Source organism: Ambystoma mexicanum, chromosome 1p (genome assembly GCF_040938575.1).
Source record: "Ambystoma mexicanum isolate Mex_15411 chromosome 1p, UKY_AmexF1_1, whole genome shotgun sequence".
Lineage (NCBI taxonomy): Eukaryota > Metazoa > Chordata > Amphibia > Caudata > Ambystomatidae > Ambystoma > Ambystoma mexicanum.
In genome coordinates, this window is record NC_090921.1 from 672,294,780 (window position 1) to 672,318,788 (window position 24,009).

Here is a 24,009-nt window from a genome sequence, read left to right on the forward strand (position 1 = left end):
CCAGCTACCATACAACTACCTACAGAGTATCTAGAGTTTCAAGATGTCTTCCAAAAAGAACAGGCAAATACCTTGCCCCCACACAGATCATATGACTGTCAAATAGACCTCATACCAGGCGCACAACCTCCCTGCAGCAGGATCTATGCCCTTACGGAGCCCGAAAATCTTCATTTACGTCAATACCTGGACCAATACCTTGCTAACGGTTTTATTCGCCCATCTAAATCCCCAGCATCTTCTGCTTTGTTCTTCGTGCCAAAAAAGGAAGGCGACCTCAGAACGTGCATAGAATATCGCGCACTGAACCGAATAACCATTGAGAATCGGTATCCGTTGCCTTTAATTCCGGAATTACTTGACCAAGTAAAAGAAGCCCGCATATATATTAAACTAGACCTCCGGGGGGCGTATCATTTGGTACGTGTCAAAGAAGGCGACGAGTGGAAAACTGCTTTTCCCACGAAGTATGGATTATTTGAGTACCAAGTGATGCCTTTTGGATTATGCAACGTGCCGGCAGCCTTCCAGTTTTTCATGAACGATGTCCTCAGAGAACTTATCGATGTTTGTGTCGTCGTTTATATTGATGACATCTTAGTATACTCCTCATCAGAATCTGATCATATCAAGCACGTCCGAGCAGTGTTAGAAAAGCTACGCCAGTACAAACTATATGCCAAATTGGAGAAATGCGTTTTCCACACCACTGAAGTGGAATTTCTAGGATTCATTTTAACCCCGGGAGGAATCAGGATGGATACACGAAAAGTGGACGCAATTCTCAAATGGCCTTCGCCAAGCTCTGTCAAAGGGGTACAGAGCATGCTTGGTTTTGCCAACTTCTACCGCAGGTTTATTCCAGACTTTTCTCAGATTGTTCATCCCATCACAGCACTCTTGAGAAAAAACAAACGCTTTGTATGGACAGACGAAGCTGAAAGCGCCTTTCAAGAATTAAAGGCCAAATTCACATCTGCACCGATCCTAAGACACCCACGTCCTGAACTCCCGTACATAGTGGAGACTGATGCATCCAGTTTAGCAATGGGAGCCGTCCTTTCTCAAAAAGATCCCGAAACAAACCAGATTCACCCAGTGGCCTTTTGGTCAAAAAAGTTCTCGGCTCCTGAATTAAACTATGCCATTACTGATAAGGAGCTGTTAGCTATCAAGTCCGCCTTCAAAGCTTGGCGACACTATCTACTCGGAGCCAGGCACACCATCACGGTTATCACCGATCATCGAAATTTAAGCCCAGTCTTCACGTCAACTCCGTTGGGCATTGTTTTTTGCCGAATTTGATTTTGTAATAACTTATCGGCCCGGTTGTAAAAATGGGAAAGCGGACACCTTATCCTGAATAGGAATGGGAGAGACTGAAGTGACCCTGGAACCTGTACCCATAATCCCTGACCAGAGAATTCTTGGTATAACTTCAGTACAGACACTGGAAGACATTCAAGGGATTGTCCGGCAGCTCTTTGATCCTCAAGCCTTACAAGATTGGGCCAAGAAAGAACCAGATTTCTGCATCACCAATGAACTACCATATTACCGAGGACGTCTATTTCTGCCACAAAAAGAACTACAAGAACTAGTCATCTCTCATTATCACGATACGTTACTAGAGGGACACCCCGGTATTACAAAGACCGAAGCTAGAATCAAGAAACAATTCTGGTGGCCCACCTGGCGAAAAGATATTAAGTCATTTGTCCTATCTTGTGGCATCTGCGCCCAAAACAAAAGTCAAAAAAGAAAACCAGCTGGGCTATTACAGCCTATGGACATCCCACCGATTCCTTGGCACACCTTGTCATTAGACTTTATCACGGATCTACCCCCGTGTAACGGTTTCAATACTATCCTAGTAATAGTGGACCTTTTTTCTAAAATGGCCCACTTTATTCCCTTAAAAGGGATACCCTCAGCCTCAACCCTGGCCAAGGAATTCCTTGAAAACATTGTTCGTCTACACGGTTTTCCATCTGTGTTAATTTCAGACCGAGGAAGTCAATTCATCTCGCATTTCTGGATTTCTGGAAAAAATGCTGCCAACTGGCACAAATAGATGTCAGGCTTTCCACTAGCCACCACCCCCAGACCGACGGCTAAACAGAGAGAACTAATCAGACTCTCGAACAATATTTACGCTGTATGCTACATCAGTCTGAAGGCAATTGGAAGGACACCCTAGGGATCGCTGAATATGCGTACAATAATGCAGTACACTCAGGAATTGGGCACAGTCCCTTTTTTACCATATATGGACATCATCCTCGAACCTCGGATTTGGATTCACCCCAGCATTTAGAGATGCCCGCAGTAGATCATCTTCACACAGTCATTACTCAAACCTTTAAGGAAGCAACAGAACATTTATGAAAGTCCAAGGAAAAATACAAGAAAAACGCTGATCAGCTTAGAAGAGAAGCACCACACTACCAGATAGGGGACCAAGTGTGGTTATCTACTAAGCACTTTCCTCTCAAAGGAAAACGGACCTTTAATCCCAGGTATTTGGGGCCTTACTCCATCAAAGCCATTATTAACCCGGTGGCTGTCGAGTTGGAACTACCTGCTCATATGCGAATCCATCCCGTCTTCCACGTGTCTCTTTTGAAACCAGTGTAACCGGGAACTGGGCTAACCGACCCACCTGAACCTATCCTCATAGACGGAGAATCCGAATACGAAATCAAGAATATTTTGGACTCAAAAAGAGTGAGATCTAAACTCTTTTACCTAATTGACTGGAAAGGTTATGGTCCGCAGGAAAGGTCTTGGGAACCTAGTGACCACGTGCATGCACCTCGTCTGGTGAAGAGGTTCCACCGGGAATTTCCAGACAAACCACGGCCAAGGAGAGGAGCGACTTTGGGAGAGGCCTTGAGGGGGAGTGCTGTCATGATGCCTGCCCCCGGGAAACCAGACCAGGCTCAGCAGCCCCGGAAGCAGGCATCACGCCATTTGGAGCATGCCCAAAAGCCCCAGTTAGGGGCTGTTTGGGTGCAGTCCTGGCGCCTTTGGCGCCAGGCTCATAAGGACAAAGTCAGTCCTGGCGCCATAGGCACCAGGCTCATTTATGATAACTTACCTAAAGCAGACCATGCTGCTTACCCACCTGATGCAGACCATGCTGCATGAAGACCTAAGCCAAATGAGGCTTAGGAGGGACTATTTTAATGCAGGGACTATTTTCTTACCTGGTTGGGGCAGTGGAAGAATACTTACCTGGGACTTCTCCCAAAGCTATTTAAGCCACGCCCGGACAGCCACACGTGCTTCGCGTTATTCTGCAGTAGCAGCGTAACGCTCACCGTGCCTGCAGCAGCTTCCAGTCTTCAGCCACGCCCGTCTACACTCCGGAGCTCCTGAACCCTGCAAGGAAAGCAGAAGGAAAGGTTAGAGCAAGAGTTGTATTCATACTCACCTGAATCCTGCATCTTCCCGACTTGGACCTGGAAGAAAGAATCCATTAGACGCTCTTACCGCGCCTCCTGCAACGCCGCTCTGAACTCACCTGTTGCCATTTTCAGCATACCATCACGCGCATCTTCAGTGCTCGGCCGCTCTTCATCACCTATGGACATAATAACAATAAGGTGAGCAACAGAGAGTTATCTAAGACAACAAAGGCAAATATTAAGACTTACTTGAGATCACCGGGGATACTCACCTAATCTCGGGTCGGCGCGACCTCTTCCGCATCTCCGCTGCACCCCGGCCCCTATGGGGAAACATTCCGCTACAGACTTACCCGGTTGCGGTAAACGCTTCAATCCACGGATCTTCCTCCAAATGGATGCCTGAAAAGGAAAAAGACCACAGGTTAGAGCAAGCTTCCCTCTTTATTCCGAAACAGCTTTTATAAACACTTACCTGCGCATCTCTGGTTGCCACGTGAACTCTTTCCAGATCCATAAGGGCAACCTAGGGGAATTAGACAGAGTGAATTCCAGACGTTTTGAACTCTTTATAACTATTACCTCTACGGAGTCAACACCGTCTGCAACTCGCCAACTTCCCACACCAGTGAGGCAACTGGTCATCTACGCGCCCCTGCACTTGAAGCAGGATGGAGAGTTCATCTTTCCAGATTATCAGGTGAGAATATAAAGGAGTCCCAAAGTAATTCATGGGGAGAAGGTGGGGTTAAGCTTAAACCTCACAGGTGGTTAATCTCCCCTTTCTGCATGACAGAAGAGTATTCATACGAGCCACACAGACCAAGCTGGGTGGCCCGGTCCACTCCGTCATCTAGGCGCTCCGTGTATCACTGGAAGAAGTAAGATTAGGCCGGTCCAGATCAACGCCCCCGTGGACACCAGGTGAGCGTAACATGGAGCCAGAGAGAAGGAAGATAATAACAAGGAGTCGGAAAACTACCAAGCCCGGCAAGCGTAGAGGGCCGCTTGTCGAGCGAGAAGGATGAGCCACATACCTCACACTTTGCATTACCAGTAATTTTGATCAATCACCAACAACCATCTCGGATGCATGCTGTCAAAGCATACATAGAGAGTGGAGCAATTGGGAATTATGTAGACCAAGATCTGGCAGCAGAGATGGGGCTTCCCTTATGCTCTAAATTGACTTCTGAAAAAGTTACTACTGTTGATGGCCCAGAAATAGCTTCCGGACCAGTAACCCAATGTACAGCAGCACTAACCCTACTGTGCCAGGATGGAAACCTATTGCATTCAATCCCATCAAAGCTCCTCAGTTTCAACTAATCTTAGAGATGCCATGGTTGGTAGCTCACAACCCTCTAATAGATTGGCGTGCCCAGAATTTGTTTTTTTCCGATGATTGTGCTTGCACCTGTTATTACCAAGAAAAGCGGAAAACAGACTTATGTACATCTGCTACTCCCAGTACGGCGGCGATTGTACTAGGTGTGACTAGTACTCTACCAAATGAATACCAAGACTTTCAAGACGTGTTCCAGAAAGAACAAGACAATACTCTACCACCGCACAGGCCCTACGATTGTCAGATCAACCTCATACCTGGTGCGCAAATTCCTTGTGGTCGAATCTATGTACTTACTGAACCAGAAAACCTCCATTTGAAATCTTATCTTGATCAGTACCTGGCGAATGGATTTATCCACCCATCTAAATCACTGGCAGCCAGTCCCTTATTCTTCGTACCAAAGAAGGAAGGAGATTTGAGGACTTGCATCGACTATCGCGCATTAAACCAGATCACAGTAAAAAACCGTTATCCACTGCCCCTTATTCCCGAATTATTGGATCAAGTCAGTCAAAGACGCCCAAATCTATACCAAACTGGACCTTAGGGGGGCGTACCATCTTGTTCGAGTGAAGAAAGGAGGCGAATGGAAAACTGCCTTTCGTACCAAATACGGCTTGTATAACTACCAGGTAATGCCTTTTGGACTTTGCAATGCTCCTGCTGCATTCCAGTACTTTATGAATGATATTTTGCAGGAGTTAATCGACGTTTGCGCCCTGGTTTACATTGATGACATCTTAGTGTATTCTGCTACAAAAGAAGACCATGTCAGTCATGTCCGCTCCGTCCTTACTAAACTCCGCCAGCATAAACTGTATGCTAAAGTCAAAAAATGCTCTTTTCATGTCACCGAAGTGGAGTTCCTCGGTTTTATCCTCACACCAAAAGGTATCAGAATGGATAGGCACAAGGTAGATGCCATTCTTAACTGGCCGTCACCAACTTAATTTAAAGGAATCCAGAGTATGTTGGGCTTTGCAAACTTTTACCGCCGATTCATCCCAGATTTTTCCCAAATAGTGCATCCAATTACATCACTATTGAGAAAAAAACAATAAAAAGTTCCATTGGACCGAAGAAGCAGAGAAGGCCTTTCAAGAAGTTAAGAAAAAATTCACTTCTGCTCCAGTTCTACGGCATCCTCGCCCAGACCTCTGTTATATAGTTGAAACAGATGCCTCTAGCATGACAATGGGAGCCGTTCTCTCACAAAGGGACCCAGGAACTGGCCAGTTACACCCTGTGGCCTTCTGTTCACGAACATTCTCACCTCCCGAACTCAACTATGCTATCACAGGCAAAGAAATCTTGGCTATAAAATCAGCTTTCAAGGCATGGCGACACTATCTCCTTGGTGCTAGACATACTGTCACGGTCATAACTGATCATCGAAACCTGCAATACCTAAAAACAGCAAAGGCTCAATCATCCCGTCAACTGCGGTGGGCTCTTTTCTTCACTGAATATGACTATGTGATCACCTACCGGCCAGAAGTCCGAAACTGAAAGGCTGACGTCTTGTCCCGCATGGATGTTGATGAAAAGGTATACATAACTCCAGATCCAGTAGCCATCATTCCAGAAGACAAACTCCTGGGTCTTACGACAACATTGACACAGGGTGAACTCCAAAACAAGATCCAATTCTTAATGGATCCCTCTTTCTCACAAGAGTGGTGTACTCAAGGAGAACATGACACCATTAAAGACCAGTTACCATATTTTAGGAACCGTCTATACTTGCCAAATAAAGATTTACAAGAGCAAGTTATTTCGGGTTATCACGACTCCCTGATTGAAGGTCATCCTGGAATTGCCAAAACTCTAGCTAAAGTAAAACGAAACTATTGGTGGCCCACATGGTGTAAAGACATCATACAATTTATCCAATCTTGCGGTGTGTGTGCACAAAACAAGTCCCAAAAGCAGAAACCAGCTGGTCTTCTCCAACCATTGGAAATTCCTCCCGCACCATGGCACACACTGTGCCTTGATTTCATTACAGATCTACCTCCCAGTCAAGGATTCAACACCATCTTAGTAGTTGTAGACTTGTTCTCTAAAATGGCACAATTTATTCCTTTTAAGGGTCTTCCAAATGCATCCAATTTAGCAAAAGTATTCCTGGAAGAAATCGTACGGCTACATGGCTTTCTATCGGTCTTGATCCCATATCGAGGTAGTCAGTTCGTATCCAACTTCTGCAGGAAATGCTATTCAATGGCCCAAATTGACATTCGACTATCCACAAGTCACCACCATTCTCAAACAGATGGCCAAACAGAAAGAACAAACCAAACCCTCGAGCAATACTTACGTTGCATGTTACATCAAGTCAAAAGAAATTGGAAGGACTTGCTATGGTTAGCTGAATATGCCTATATTAATTCATTACACACCAGCACTGGACAAACCCCTTTCTACACTATATATGGTAGACATCCACGTACTTCAGAATTGGATCTCCCAACCCTTTTGGAAATGCCAGCGGTTAAAACCCTACATACAACTATTTCCCAGGCCTTCAAAGAAGCAGCAGAACATTTACTCAAAGCCAAGAGCAGACAAAAGAAATTCGCTGACCAATATTGTAGTAAAGCCCCCGACTATCAAATTGGAGACAAGGGGCCTCATTCCGTGTTTGGAGCTAACCATGGAGTAATTAGCTCCATGGTTGCCTCCAAAACCGTCCCAAATCCGGCATGGTGAATGGAGTAATTACCGGTCCATTCCAGGGTTGGAGGGACCCCCCATTCACCTTTTGCCCTTCCCCATTCCCATTTCTGCCCCATAGGGCTCAATGGGAATGGGGAAGGAGGTAATTACGGCACCGTAAATTACGGTACCGTAATTACCTCCGAAGTACCTTTGCGGGTCCCGTACTTTACTCCTGCTAAAAGGAGGAGGTAAGGAAGGACCCGCAAAGGGACCTCGGAATACGGAGGTAAGGGATTACTGGCATCGGGACCCTTACCGGTGCCGGTAATTCCTTACCTCCAACCTCGGAATGACCCCCAAGGTCTGGTTAGCATCAAAATATATGCCCATAAAAGGGACTGAGACCTTTCGTCCCCGATATCTGGGACCTTATTCTATTGAATCCATAATAAATCCAGTGGCAGTTAAATTAGCCCTACCACCCACTATGCAGGTTCATCCTGTGTTTCATGTATCACTCCTGAAACCGGAACAACCCGGTACTCGGGTTACAACACCACCAAAACCAGTATTAGTTGACGGAGAACCAGAGTTCGAAGTAAAGGATATCCTAGACTCAAAATACATCAGATCCAAACTATACTACTTAGTTGATTGGAAGGGATACGGCCCTCAAGACAGATCATGAATACATCCATGCACCTCGCTTAATTAAAACATTCCATCAGAATTACCCAGCCAAACCGGTACCAGGCATTAGTTCCACCGTGAGAGGGGCCTTGGGGGGGAGTGCTGTCATAACCTTTGCCCCTGGCCCTCACTGGCAAGTCAGCCTTCCAGTTAGGGCCAGGTCAAAGGCCTTAAAACCTCATCCAAGACTCTCTTGGAGTCAGTCCTGGCGCCTTCACATACATAGCTCAGTTACAAGGAACTGAGCTATGCGATCTAGTCTTTTGGGTGTGGCAGGACTATTTTACCTGAACTACTTTACCTGACACTATTTAAACCGCACCCAAACAGCAGAACATGCTTTGCGTTATTCTGCTGTGGGCAGCGTAACGCTCACTGTGTCCAGTTCTTTAATGTCAGTTTACCTGAAACCAAGGACCTGCAGAAAGAGAAAGAACCCTTCGAAACTTACCTAGAACAGTATCCTGTCTTCAATCCATTGCTGACTTCAGTTCCACTCACCTGAAGGTACGAACTCCATCATCCGGCACCGCATGCATCCTGGAATACCATAACCTGGAAAGAGGAGAACGAAAGAAAGCATTAGTAAGAGTTTACTCACGTTTCCTCCCGAATGAAGAAAGCCACACAATTCTTACCTGGGTAGTCATCTCCTGGTCAGTATCATTGCTGGAACATTACGGCGCTCAGTGAGGATCATCGCAACCTGCAAGGAGAGAAAAGACACAGGGTAGCAATATAAAAGGCGAAACAGTGCCGCGCATTGCGCATTACTCACCGGACAGCATCGCGCACACTGCGCTTTCACCTGCCGGCCCATGCTCATCTTCAAACTGCATGACAACACCAAAATACCTTTCCATACCTAAAAGGAAAGAAGCAAGACATTACTATTCGAACTAAGAGGAACATAAGAACTGCATATAAAGACTGTAAAGCAGCAAACCTACAGAGTTGCAGCAGGCCTGGATTCCCACAGGGGGGGCTTGCACCACTGAAGTAACTTGGTCGCTGCTCGCCCCCACATCTACGCGCCCCTGCCACGAGGAGCAGGATGGAGAATCCGCCTTTTACAATATTAAGGTAAGGAGAAGGCCCAAGGGGGAGGAAGGAGTTGAGGCCAAGGGAGGTGGGAAAACATAAAGCCAATCTGGTATTGAATCCAGCTCTCCTATATTGCAGACCCATCTTTAACCAGAGGCCTTACCAAAGGACCGGGAGAGGGTTCGAGAGTGCAAATCATCCAAAAAGGGCTGGGTGGTGTCCCCGTGGATAGCAGGTGAGCGTAACATCACCTCCCGCTGGACATTATGCAAGACAAAGAAATAGTCAAGAATGTTGTCACAGCTATTACCATGCCATGTGGAGTTAGCCGGAAAGTCACCTCTTGACTGGCCATTCAGGGGGTATTGCACCCTGGCTTCCATCTCAGAAAGCCATCTACTCGCTCTTTCGTTATTTTGTACACTCTGCATTTTTAACCGATCTAAAGTCAGATATTCATTTCGCAAGCACCTCATATTCAAGTCTCCACACAATTTACTATGTACATTATTCCATCGATCTGGCCATAATCAATCAAACACGTGATGTTCCACACAAAAACCAATTCCTTGAATTTTTTACGGGGTTCATGTATACATTGAATATTTGTAAGATCTTGTTTAACCGTCACCACTCTCTTCTAGTTCTAGGATCAGCATTTGGGCCCAGGGATTAGGTTTCTGATGTTCCAGTTATCGAATACCTTTTCCCATCTTAATTAATGTCAACAGGCCAGCATGAGGCCTGCCCTTAGCTCCCATTTCTGCAGGATTAAGTATACTTATAAATCCATCCCACAAAGGAGGCTATCACAGCCAACATTGCTGGAAACATAGGATGTAATAGGCTTTTTAAGTCAAACTCCTTGCTTACAAAGAGATGCCGAAAACCCCTTGTATACCAGGATCCCAACCACATGTCCTCTTGGATCTTTTCATCCCCACACTATTCCCAGTTCTCTTTGATAAGAGCTCCCGGCAGCCATAACCAATCTGACATTGACCACCTTTCTGGTGACTCCTCCTATCGATTGTTCACTACTTTTGGCTCTCTCCTGAGGGCTGAGAAATTGATCGTCAGGGGCTTACGGCTCTCTTCACAGGCCCTCTGGTTAGCTTCTTCCAAACATTTCACTTAGTTAGTCTTGTGTAGGAAAGGATTTGGCAGCTTTATGTCGGCCACCTTCTTTAAGTTTCTCCTCTTTTTTTATCAGAGAATTATTTTCCTGTGGACGAATAAGTTGTGGCTTCCTTAAGGTAGTATTTACTTCTTTAAGTCAAATCCCAGTGGTCCCAGTGCTTCGGCCGCCTCGCACAGCATCTTTTTGATCGCACTTGTTTTACGGTGCAATGTTACCCAGTCTGGTCTTGATTCTTTGACGAATTCTACCACTAAGATATCATCCAAGGTGAATATTCAAAGTGTGGGGATGTGATCTAATAATGTCATAACATTTCTTCTATTTCAGATCAGATTATCCTTAGTTCTTAGCCTAGATTCCAATGACAGAATAATTTCCTCGTTGGTTGATCTCTTCAGTGGTGCTCGATGCTCCGGATCATCTGCACATTTTCTAGGGAGCTTCTTTTTCTTTGTTTGATTTTCTTCTCTGTGATTGTTATCTAGTATGTTCCTTTTTTCGTCGATAGTAAGAAAATCATTCAATCTCACGTTTTTTATCGGTTTCTCTTGCAGATCTCGGGAGTCCTTTCTTCAAGCACCTTCTGATTCAGTGCACTCAATGTCACTAGCTTCAGCCATTGATTCACTACTTTTGACAATTGTACCTGTTGAATATATAGAGTAATTCAAGATCGATTCCTCTGAGATGTCAATAGACCTGTCGTTCCTCTTTCTTGTTGACAGGTCTTTGTCTCCGCATTTATTTCATTTCCCTTTTTCCCACAGAGAGAGCAAATTCTTTTAGCATCATTTCTTTCAGATGAGTGCACTGTTACCAGCGGCGGTGGAGTTTTCAAATTTCGAAAAAACATTTCTTAGCTGCATTTGATCTTTATGGTTTCGGGTCTGGCTTATTTTTGGGTTTCTTGGAAAGCAGGCATTTGTCCTGATCAGATGATGCAGCACCTTTGTCAAATATTGCGTAATTTACCTTTTGATTGATGGCCTTTTTTTCTTTTCTGAGTTGAATCTCAGACACATCTGATCGAAGAGACCCTTGGGCAGCCAAGGGTTCTTCATCTAGTGCATTGTTCATAGGTGCTGCCGCTTCCAATTTTGAATTTGGAAGCGGGCCCACCTTTTCCTGTACTGCAGTCTCACTAGGTTTCTCTTCCACCCTTCCCGTTATGATTTCCTGGCGGACTTCAATCACTTTGGTGCTTTGATGGACCTTCACTGAGGGAGGTTACTCCAGCTTTCTTTTCACTGGTCCTACTTCAGAGGCCCCGTGCTGATGGCTCTTTTAACTGTGAAGACACATGCATGACTCAGAGCCATTTTTGGGATTCTACAATTGATTCCATGAGCGTCGATTTATCAACCAGTTCTTCCCTCGCCAGATCACATAGGCGGTTTTGCCATTGTAATGATTTCTCTGCCTCTATATCTAGCCTTGCTTGGACGGCCATAGTGAAGGACTCGAGGTAGATCATTTTTTAATGCATCATGGCCAACAAAGTAGAGTGGCTTGATCCTTATAGTTCTCATTCAATGTTTCATCCAATTTCATGAACGGGGCCAGGGAAATGGCCAGCACTAACATTATAGTAGCTTTGCCGCCAGGTGTTCATTTCCCAAGGTCTGGGGTGGGGTAGCTGTTGGAGAAAAGACTGGTTCATTCAGGGATGAATCTGATGAGCAAAATGAGGGGCATGTTAAGGCACTTTGAGGGCCCTCTTCTCTAGAGGACGAAGTTTGGTGGTTGCATTTAGTAGAATTCATTCAGATAGAATTTCTCCTTGTGCTCTGACTACTATTCGTTTTGTCTTAAATTTCCATTGCATCCTGTAAGCTGCGAGCTGTTAATTTGGACATTCTGGGGCTACTATCTCTTTTGAGCCTTGTTCCCTGTGCAGCAGTTCAGATGAAATAGTTGGTGATAGCAGCAGACCTTCTACTTTCCTTAGCTAGGCCTGAGTTCTGGTCCGGATCCTGTTCCGATTCTGACATCCATCTTGCAGAGGCCATACCTTGTAATTTTAGTTGGCTCCTGTGCGCAAGCTCATTGAGCTATGAGAATTTATCTAAGTTGATGTCAGGCAGGCTGTCGTATTTGCGCTAATATCGGATCTCTTAAACGAGGCGTCCTGTGCCTCCACCCACAAGATTATATTGCACGTGAAGTATGAAAGGATAATGCACTGTATATGTTAGCGGATGCAGGGAAACCGACTAAAGGTTGATTGCCGGCTCAAACGCTCAAGGCCCGCAGTCGCCAGCAATTACCAGCAATCACCAGTTCACAACTTGCGTTCAGGTTGCCCCCACGGGCGAAGTAGCGGCTGTCAGGTGATTGGCTCAAAGGCTATGGCTGTGGCCCGCAGTCACCTACCCCTAAGTGCACTTTTTTTTCTGCTTCAAGATTGTGTTTTTTTTCCTCCACTGTAATTGCTTTATTACAGGTTGGATGGTAATGTCAACAATTAACTCTGAGGGCAGTCAGGAGCAGCCACAAACAAACTCCTGATCCATTACAAAACACAAGGCCCTAATGTGTTAAAAACTAGTCACTTCCAGCATCAACACCCTGCCTCACCTTGTCTCAATCGCAGTTGCCTTTTGAAGTTCTTCGACATCAAGATGAAATCCGGAGGCTGGAGACTGGAGGTGGTCACAGCTCGCAGCCCTGCACGGACTGCACTGACTGCTACTCACGCTACTCTCCGCTACTTACCGTGCGTAGCTTGGTTTTTGAAGTGAAATGAAATGAGGGTCCTCCTCCAAAATTTGGCAGCAGCAAGGACAGACCAAGAGTAGCTGCATAGACTGCTACTCACGCTACTCTCTGCTATGCTCTGCGGGTAGCTGGGTCTTCAAGGTGAAATCAAATTATGAGTCCGCCTCCAAAAACAGTCAGCAGCAAGGACAGCCCAAGAGTAGCTGCACAGATTGCTACTAGTGCTACTTTGAGTACCTATTCCTCTAAGTCTTTTACTACTTGCTTCGTGGGATTAGATGTAGATTTTTTATGTATATAGCACCCTGGTGTTTGCATATGTAGTTGTCCCATAGTAGTATAATCTTGCCAATTTAATGCCACTACATTACCACCTTTATCGCCCTCCTTAATCACTATGCTTGTAGCTTGAGAAAGTTGTGTTAAAGAGAGTATTTCCTCTTTAGTTAGATTTTGCCATATCCTATTAGGTCTGGTGTGTCTCTTGTCAATTTGTTGATGTATTTTCATTATTACAGCCCTGTGTTTACTGTAATGATATGTGGTGAAATCCACTCAATAATTTGATAAAGGTTTGGATTAAACCTTTTTTTGTTGGACTTTATTTGAGTAGCGCAAATCATTCTGGAATACCCATCTATAAAAAAAATTCTTGAAGACGTTCATGTCCTGTGCTCAACATTGAAAGTCCTTTGCAATTTGATGTCCATTTAAAAAACTTTGAACATGTATATACTTGTGAAATTATGAAAATACTCTTATTGTTTCCATTTGGGGTGCTCTTTAAGCCTTCAGAGAGGACGTGTTTATATTTTTACATATATAAGACTTGGCAATCAGACATTTTAAGAGTTTCTTGCTATGGTGCCCTCCAAGGCAACAATCTTGGATCCTGCCACAAGTATTGGAAACTCTAACGTGTCCACCATTTGAACCACTTGAGGAAAAGATTCCTTGTACCCATTTAATATGCCAAACATTATTTTCCTGGTGGCAATTATTTCAGCCTACAAGGTGAGAGAATTGAGGCCATTGTTTATGACATACTTCAAGGGATTTCCAGATAGACTGGTCTTGCGGTCAGGTCCTGCGTTTACTTCCACAGTATCCTCGTCTTTTCATTTGAATGAAGATATCAATCTACCAGTGTACTTTGATAAATGCTGCAAGAAAAATGACTTGATTGCCTGCATGTTTGTATTGCCGTCTCAATATTCATCTTCCCAACTATCAATGTTCCGAATTGCCAATGTCCTTTTTTGTCCGGCGAATTCGGTCGAAGCAGGCGAAAGCTGTCAAAGACAAGATAAGACTGGCAAGTAGCACAGCATATGAGGCAGTGAGAACTCCAGGACCATTTGGGATCTGAGTGAAATCCACAAGAGGCATTGGTGTTAGGAAAGATTTCATTTATGTGCAATTTTCCCTCCATTTATGGACTCCCCAAACTTTTTGCTTTTGTTTGGCTTTCCTATCCTGACTTTTTCCAGTGGAGCCCAGCCTTCAGCTGAACTCCCCTCGGCTTTTGCTCACTTGTTTTGGGGAAACTGAAACTTCCTTCAGACTGTCAGTACTGGGAAACTATGTTTTCCTTAGTCTTTAGAAGGCTTTTTCTTGCAACCGATTTGCCCGGTGACTTAAATGCTTGTTATATGTAGCTTCTTGTCACGCCTTTAGAGTATATCGGCGAAAAACCAAAATCCGATAAATCAAATCTTTGTATGTTTACTTATCAAAGACAGGCGCCAAGGTTCAATTTTAAAGTTTCACCATTCAATTAGTGAGTAAGTGTGCCCCGTGATTACACGTGTTTCGGCTCAGTGCCTTTTTCAAATCTGGGCATAATTGGGTCTCATCAATCCTGTATCCTGGTGTACGGTCTGTCCTGTATTACTGGGATAAATTCCTCTTCAACATCCGCTTTCTCATCGTCCCTGCGCGTCGGCTCTCGCGTAATCTCTTTCGCGGGCTTCTGCCTGTCACTTGTGTGTGCCCAGGAAGTGGGCTGGGTCTGCCTGGTCCCAATCCACACTACTGGCGCCAGGATGTCTGGAGTGCCTGAATGATTGAGACCACTGTGGACCGTGATTGGTCCACGACTGGGATGCCTGAAAGAGAGCAGATCTTCGATTGGAAGTCTTTGATTTTTGGCGCGAAGCTAATATTGGATAAGAAAAGGGGCTCTGCATCCATTCCAGGTCGATCACCTGAGTTGGCACCGAACTACAGAAGGAGCCAAGTCTCCTGCACGAAGAAACGGACTTGCTGAACTGCCGGAGACGCTTTGAAATGTTTTGACACCCTTCCCCCTCTGCTGTCCCATTGGACCCCTGCTTTCTTCTTCGATCAATAAAGCTTGCCCAGGTGCTTTGCCCCTTTGGAGTAGTGGGAAGAACTACTCTCAGCGCCCCCTGCTTACCCACTGAACGAGCCACTTCGCAAGTATTCCTGGGCCATCCAGTGAGCTGTGCAGCTCTACCTCGGGGTATCCTGCATAACCGCCGCCGTCTTGAGTGAAAACCAGAGACTTGAGACATTGCTTGCTTGTGGTCCCGTGCATTCTACATCCAAATTTCGCAGGCCTAGCTCCTCTGGGTCCTGAATTAGGAGAGTGCGTAACGCTGCCCGCACCTGTGATACCAGCGTCACTACCTGTTGGTGACCGTCACTGTAGATCCCTTGCTGTTCGGCTCTCCCTGTGCCCTGGAGCGTGCTGCACCGGAATTTTCTTCATACCTCCATTGAAGCTGAGGAAAGGCAACTGTCACATCACGGATGATCGTTCTCCCCTGCAGTTGCTGAGAGCCAGAACACCGCGAAACTGTAAGACTAGAACCTACTAGCGACCTCGACTAAACTGGCAAAGTTTGGTCCTGACTGTGCTGAGGATCGGTGAGTTGCATCCCTTAGCGGTGGCCCCTGGAACAACCTATCACTTTTACGCATGACTATCCCTTAAAAGGTATTTGAACTTGGCTGGGTTAGCCTACGCCCTAGCTATACTCGCCATTTGAACACTGCTTTGCCGCCAAGGGCAGGTCCTACTCGAATAGTGGGAACCAATTCTTCATCGACTCAAGCCCCTTCCTGAATTGCTACAGCCCTCCCAAGAAGACCCACTTTTTGCTTCACCTGCGCGATCGTGCGTTTTTACACACAACTGTACTGTTGAGCAAAAGGCACCACTCTTCTTAGGGCTGAACTCGAAAGATAGGGAACGACTACGAAGCATTGCCTAATGCTTTTACTGTGCTAATTCAACCCTCTCTTTACAGGTTGTGGCTGCATTTTTTCATTGAATTGCATTAGGAAACATAATGTATGTATATTATATAGTATAAGGATTTTGTGTGATAACTGTTTTCACATTGCTGAAGTTACTTGTGTCTATTGGTCCGGCTGACAATTAATGTAAAGATATTTTTCAAATATACTTGTCTAAGAGTAATTTGTGGTTAGTTGCTGTGTGTGCTCATTGTGGCCTTCCAATCACTCTCACCCCTCCTGAGACTTAGGGCCTCATCACGAGTTGGGCGGTAACGTCGGCGCTAATAGCGCTGGCGCTATCTGCCCTACTGCCAAACCAACCGGCGCTATTAGCCCGGATCACGGGTTTGGCGGATTTGGAATTCCCCATTCCCCATTGAGCCCATTCCCCAATGGGCTCAATGGGGAAATTTCGCTCTCATACCGCCGGCAGATTTCCCGTCGGCGGTATGAGCGTGAATTTTCAGCGGATTTCCCCCCAGCTCAGAGCTGGGGAGAAATCCGCCGAAGCCCTGATTTGGCGGACCCTTAAATCCGGCAGTAACAGCGCTAGTGCCGGATTTAAGGGTTACAGCCAAACTCGTGATGAGGCCCTTAGTCTTCACCGCCTGCCAAGCTACCTAGATTGGTTTGGCTTGTCCAGAAGGTTCCCCGGTTTCACTAAACCGAGGGTGGCCTCCTAAACCTCTGCCCACCAGGTCAGAGTTTAGAAATCCATCTTAAAAAATGGGTGTACAGCAGTGGGATAAGATCGGAGGTACCCAGTGTTGCACACTGGTAAGGTACCAGGTTACACTTACACGAGAGACATAGTATTCTTAGGTTAACGTTAACTGTAAGCCACCTGCCTTTACTTATAATATGGAAGCAATTGCAGATATTGCTTTGAGTGCCTCTACATCTAAGAGACTAAGAAATATTTGTACCGAAATGGGCCTGTTGGCCACTGGTACTAAATCCGAAATGATCCAAAGGATCACAGATTGGCGGGAAATGCGGATTCTGGCTTTGCCCTCCTACGATAGTAGAGAAGGTACTGGGACTAGCCCAAGTACCAGTAAAGTATTAACTAGTGCTACTGTAGAGAGAAGCGATGATGATGATGATGAAGATGTGTCCTCTGTTCCACTGCCCGGCTATGGGGTGAGGCCATGCTGGAATTATAGAAGCAAGAGCTGCTGTTTAAGCTGAAGGAGCTTGAATTTCACCTGGCTAAACTGGATTTGGAGAGGTCAGAGATACAGAAGGTCAGTGACCACCAGTTGGAGCTTGCTAGATTGCAGGGCACCAATGGTTCCACTACAGGGTCTGGTAATGGGTCTGGTCCCTCTTGTCATCCAAGATTTCCAAAAGATCTGATTAGTGTATATGGTGACAGGAATGACATAATGGACTGGTTGACTGCATTTGAGTATGCATGTGAGGCACAAGAAGTAGTGGATGCTGATGAGATTGCATGGTTGCTCAGTCGACTACCCTAATCTGGCTGCAGTGCTATTATGGATATGTCAAATACTGACAGAAAAGACTTTGCAAAATTGAAGCAAACTCTGGTCTTAAAGTCTGGGAAGACTCCTGCCCAATACTTCAGAGAATACAAAAAGAATTAATGTAATACTTGGGTTTCTTATGTTGCTGATTCTTTTAAAAACTTGACTGGTTGGGTGGAAGGATACAAGGTCACCACCATTGAGGCTATGATGTGTTTAGTCATGCTTGAACATATTGTTGCTTCTTATTCCCCTGAGCATAAGCAGCACTTGGCTGACACTAAAAGGAAAGATCCAAAGAAGTTAGCCATTGCAGCAGATGTATGGGTTTCACACAGAGTGTCCCATAAGGACAAGCCTGCTTCTGGTAAGCAGGAGGAGGGGAACAAGCAGAAGGACAAGGATGGTGGGGGATCTGAAAAATCTTCCTCTCAAAAGGGCCACAAGAAGTTTAAAAAGGGTGAGTCACCTGAGAACAGTCAGAGTAGTGGGTGTAACCCTCCCAAGCATAGCTCAGGTTACAGTAATCCTCCCTATGTACACAGACCTAGTGGATCTTGTGTGGCTTGTGGTGCAAGTGACCATGTAAAGGGGGACCCCAGATGTAAGGTCAAATCCTTGGGGGTCCACTTTCTGAGTCTGGCCTTCCCCTCCTATGAGGAGGAAGACATGATCACAGTGGCATCCTTCCCCTCAGATTCCTTCCCCAATGGGATAGAATCTGAGGTAGTCTTAGTTTCCCTTGGTTCCTGGGAGCCAAGTGTTTCAGAAGCTTATGCTAGGATACCTGACAACACCAATCACCACTTTAAAGACAGTGTGCGGATCAATGGAGTAGACACTCCTGCCCTTAGGCATAGTGGAGCCAGTAGAACTGTGGTAGATGCCACACTGGTCACCCAGCAGGAGCTTGCTAGAGCTGTCCTGATGCCCACCATGTTAGCTGATGGCCCTCCTCTCAAGTTTCCAGTAATGCCTGTAAATCTGACTATCAATGGTACTGTGGTGAGGATTCCTGTGAGCATACAGAGGCAAGTCCGTGGAAAGGTCCTGCTGGGCAATGAACTCAGAGATGTAGGTCTTGTGGGGGATACAGCAGAGAGACCCTGCACAAGGTCGGAAACAAGAGCTGCGCTGGCCAGGTCCAAGGCTGAGCCAAAGCCAAAGGGGACACCGAAGGCTAAGGGAGTCAGAAAATCAAAAGCAGGGAAAGAGAATATTCCCCCAAACCCACCTACCACTGAGGTGGAGGTAGTTGGCCAAGCACCTGAGCCTGATGAGGAAGAGGTGCTGCCTGAAATATTCAACCCACATGACTATCCTGAGCTTCAAAGTTTATTGGTTGAAGGTGGTCCTGATAGGGAAGAGTTCAGTAAAGTTCTCATCTTTGGAAGCCCTAAGCCTGAGGGTGAACCTCCTGGGACGCATAGGATTTATTGGGAAGGTGGGCTCCTGTACAGTGAGCCCACAGGGTCTACCGAAGGAGACCACAGGAGGTTGGTGGTCCAACTTCCAGTATGACCCTTCGTCCTGCAATTGGCGCATGAAGTCCCCCTTGCTGGTCACCTTGGAATCAAGAGAACCAAGCAAAGGTTATCCATGCACTTTTACTGGCCTAAGAAGGGGGTGAAAGTAGAAATCCATTGCAGGAGTTGTGCCACCTGCCAGATCTCTGGAAAAAGTGCTGCAACAATCCATGCTCCATTGGTGCCACTCCCTGTTGTGGGAGATCCATTTGAGAGGGTGGGGATTGACATTGTTGGTCCCCTTGATCCTCAGACATCCTCTGGCAGTAGGTTTATCTTGGTGCTGGTCGACCATGTCACCAGATATCCTGAAGCCATCCCATTGAAGACAGTGACTGCCAAGTCAGTTGCTAAAGCTTTGCCTGGCATATTTACTAGGGTTGGCATCCCTAAAGAAGTTGTGTCTGACAGAGGCAGCAACTGTATGTCCAAGTATATGCAAGTCATGTGGAAGGAGTGTGGAGTCACATAGGTTTTCCTCAGCGTGTCATCGATAAACAAATTGATTAGTTGAGAGGTTTAATAGAACTCTCAAGAGCATGATTAGGGCTCTGGAAGAACCCCAAAGGAAAATGTGGGGTCTCCTGTTGCCATGCTTGCTCTTTGCTTGATTTGATTTGATTTATACCACGCTCCACTGACCCTGAGGCTTAAGGGTGCTGACATACAACAAATGCAAAACAAAATAAATAGCTCAGGAACTAGGCACAAAATCTATAATACATAAACAGGTAAGACAGCCTCCAGCGACAAGATAAAAAACAAAATAGGTTAAACAATAACATTCATAGGAACTAAACGGGTCAATTCCAAACAATTCTTAAATTAGTAGAGGAGACATTTGTGTACAAGTTTGTCATTCTATTAAAAAACAAAGGTAGGCTACCTAGGCCACACCCAATAACAATACAGTCAGTGTTGTCAGTGGAACACCAATTGTTTAACTGTATTATCCGAATGAATGACTTTCAGGTCTTGAGTCCTGACACCAGTAGAGCCCACTTTGTGATTGAGCCACGATAGAATTTTATTCTTGAGTGCCTCCCTAGATTCAAATTCCCTGGGCTTGTCAACATTTGTGATGATAATATTTCTAGGGTCCAAAACAAAACTCCTTATTTTGGGGTCCACAATTTTAGCCATTGTTGATTTTCTCTGCCGAATATCCTTGGATATTAACGGCACAGAGGATGAGGCAGGCTTAACTGGGCTCAGGGTATTTCCCACCGGTACTATCCCCTCTGAGCCCAGACCAGGATGGACTACCTTAGCCTGCAACAGCTGTTCTTTATAGGAAGCCTCTCTACAGTCCGTTTGGCAGCTGGTTTGAAAGGACTTTTCAGATCTTTTAGTTTCCATTTGTCCAGACTTCTGCCCGTTTAACGGATATGAGATAAGCATTGTGGGACCAATAGAAGTCACCCAGGTTTGAAAATCCTCAATGTTAGTACAAGCAGCGAGGTCCCGCTGCATACATTCTTTAAAGGACAACCAATTTGCTGGGGTCTTGGGGACACCCAACTCGCTGATATTACTTTCCATGGCCCCTTCACCTGACCCGTCCCTGTGTTTTTCGGCAGGGCTGGCATAGCCTGGGCACCCAAATGCAAGTAGCATTTTGAAATATCAGGCTCCTTAGCCTCCCTGGACCTCACATAGATTCAACACCTTTATCAGAGAACGTGTGAAGTTGGAGGAAGTGGGGCTGGTGTCGTTCATGCAGGCTTTGTTACTGAGTAGGAGATTGGTAAGCAGGAAACGTTCTTTCTGTAACTTTTGCCTCGTTATAGCACTAAGTGCTAAAACCTCCAATAGGCGGTTGTGCCTTCTATGGGGAGTCAGAAGAGGTGATTGTGGAGAGAGTTGCACCTAGTCCAGGGCATCAGCCTGATTGATAGGGGGCACAAAGCCAACGCCAAAAACACTTTCAATTGCCAAGTCATTAGACATAACTGTATCCTTATCCTCTCTATCCATGATATATGGCCTTGAATTGGAGTAGGACACTGAGCAAAAAGAGGAAAAGAGGTGTAAGCCAGCACAAACAAAACGCCACAGGGTGCACAGGAACGGACAAGATGATCAGGAGCTTATCAGCAGAAGCAGTGTGAAAGCCCACCAGGACTCTGGGTGTGGGCACAGTAGAAGGCACAAAAGAAAGCTTCTACACTCAGGAACCCTTCAGACGCTCCCTCCGGCACAGACAACAGGGCTGACCACCGCACGCAGCCTGGACCTCGACAGCAAGCACCAGCCTGTGCCAACGCTGCCACGGAGCACCAACTCCTGGATGCAGCCTGGGCCCGACAGCGAGTACCAGCCTGTGCCGACGACGCCACAGAGCACCTATGTCTACGGGCTGGGGCACAGAAGGCTGAAAAGCTACACACCTCATGGCCAGTCCCATAGCAGAGCCGTGAGCTTAGAGGAAAGGACCTTACACTCAAAGTGAGCACGTCAGACTGCACCGCCTAGAACGCCCGCCTCCGACAGACTCACTTCCCCTGTAAATACAAGTGCTTACAGAGACTATCTGGATGACAATATTGCCAATGGTCTCATAAGACCTTCCCGATCACCAGCGGGGGAGTCTCTATTTTTTATCCCAAAGAGAGACTCAAAGGAATTAAGACCCTGTATAGACTATCGAGGGCTTAATAAACTAACCATAAGGGACCGCTATCCCATGCCTATCATCTCTGAGATAATGGAAACAGTACAGGGATCCACTATTTTTACAGAATTAGATCTCTGGAACGCATATCACCTGCTTTGTGTTAGAGCAGGTGATGAGTGGAAAACCGCATTCCGTGCTCCCTATGGATTATTTGAATATCAGGTGATGCCCTTCGGGCTCGTTAACGCCCCCTCCATATTTCAAAGATTCATGGACCGTCTATTTTCCGATCTGCTGGGCCACTCCACCGTGGTTTATTTGGATGATATTCTGATTTTTTCCCGTAATCAAGAGGATCATAAGGAACATGTCAAGGAGGTTCTACGTAGACTACAGTCTCATCATCTTTTGGCCAAACCAGAAAAGTGTGCCTTTTCAAAGTCTACAATTTCCTATCTGGGGTTTATTTTGTCTGACCAAGGTGTTACCATGGATCCTAGAAAGGTAGAAGCCATCCTTGAGTGACCTTCTCCCACTTCAGTCAAAGAGATCCAAAGATTTCTTGGACTGGCAAATTTCTATCGAAAATTCATACCAGAATTCTCTCAGCTAGTGTTACCTATTACCTCTTTGCTCAAAAAGTCTTCTTCTCTGTTTTATTGGTCCCAAGACGCTGAGGAAAGCTTATTCCATCTCAAACAGAGATTCTGCTCTGCTCCCATATTGAGACAAGCAGACCAAAATCAACCTTTTATCTTGGAGACGGATGCTTTAGCAGCAGCAGTGGGAGCTGTTCTTCTTCAATCCAATGAAGGTACTGACTATCCGATAGCGTATTTTTCAAAAACATTGAATCCCAGTCAAAGAAATTATTCTGTGATTGAATGTGAATTATTGGTAATGAAATTAGCTTGCCTGGAATGGAGGCATTTACTCCAAGGAGGTTCTTATCCCTTTCTTATACGCACCAACCACAAGAACCTATATGTGCTAAAACAACTGGAATGCTACAACACCCGCCAGGCAAGATGGGCTCATTTTTTTGCCCAATTTCATTTCAGCATTACTTACATTCCTGGTTCCCAAAATCAGGTAGTTGACGCCTTATCTCGCTGTTGTGAACCCTATGCCAACCCAGATCAGGAAAAGGAACTTATGTTTCCTCATACAAAGATCATCACAATGGTTTCCTCCTTCCTGCAGCAAGTCCGGGAAGACTCTTTCGCACTGGAAGAATCTACGCTATCTCACAATAAGTGTCCTTCTGAAAGGAAAGAAGGGCTCTACTTTATTCAATGGAAGTTATACTTACCCACTCGTAAGCTCAGACGAGAGGCTCTTGCTTGGTGTCATGACTCTAAGTTAGCCGTCACCGGGGTTTAAGAGGTACGCTGGATCTTCTCAGACGATCCTTCTATTGGTCTAACACGACTGCAGAGACGCTTGAGTATCTTCGGACTTGCCTGGTCTGTCTTCGAAGTAAACAGCAAACACAGAAGCCATTGGGTCTTCTTCAACAAAGTCCGGTGTCACCAGGACCTTGGATACAAATCTCTGTAGACTTTATCGTGGACTTGCCTGTCTCACAAGGCTGTTCATGCATAATGGTAACGGTGGATTCTTTCACAAAGTTAGGCCATTTTTCCCCACTGGCTGGAGTTCCATCAGTCTCTGTTATGGCAGAGGTCTTTCTGAAGGATATTTTCAGACTGCATGGTCTTCCCCAGAAGATAGTCTCCGATCGAGGAAGCCAATATACCTCCAAATTTTGGAAGGTCCTGGGTGAAAGACTGGGTATCGAAAGAGCATTGTCTTCTGGTTTTCATCCTCAAACTAATGGACAGACAGAAATATTTAATGGAACTCTGGAACAATATCTCTGTTCTTTTATCAACCGTCAACAGGATAGTTGGGTTTCTCTGCTTCCCACAGCAGAGTTTGCTTACAACAACTCAATACACATTGCTTTAGGTATAAGTCCTTTCTATTGTACCTATGGGTACATCCTCAATCCATATTTCCTTCCTTTTCGGTTGGATCTAATATTCCATCCATTAAAACCACCCTTAACCAAATTCAGGAAGCCCATAGAAC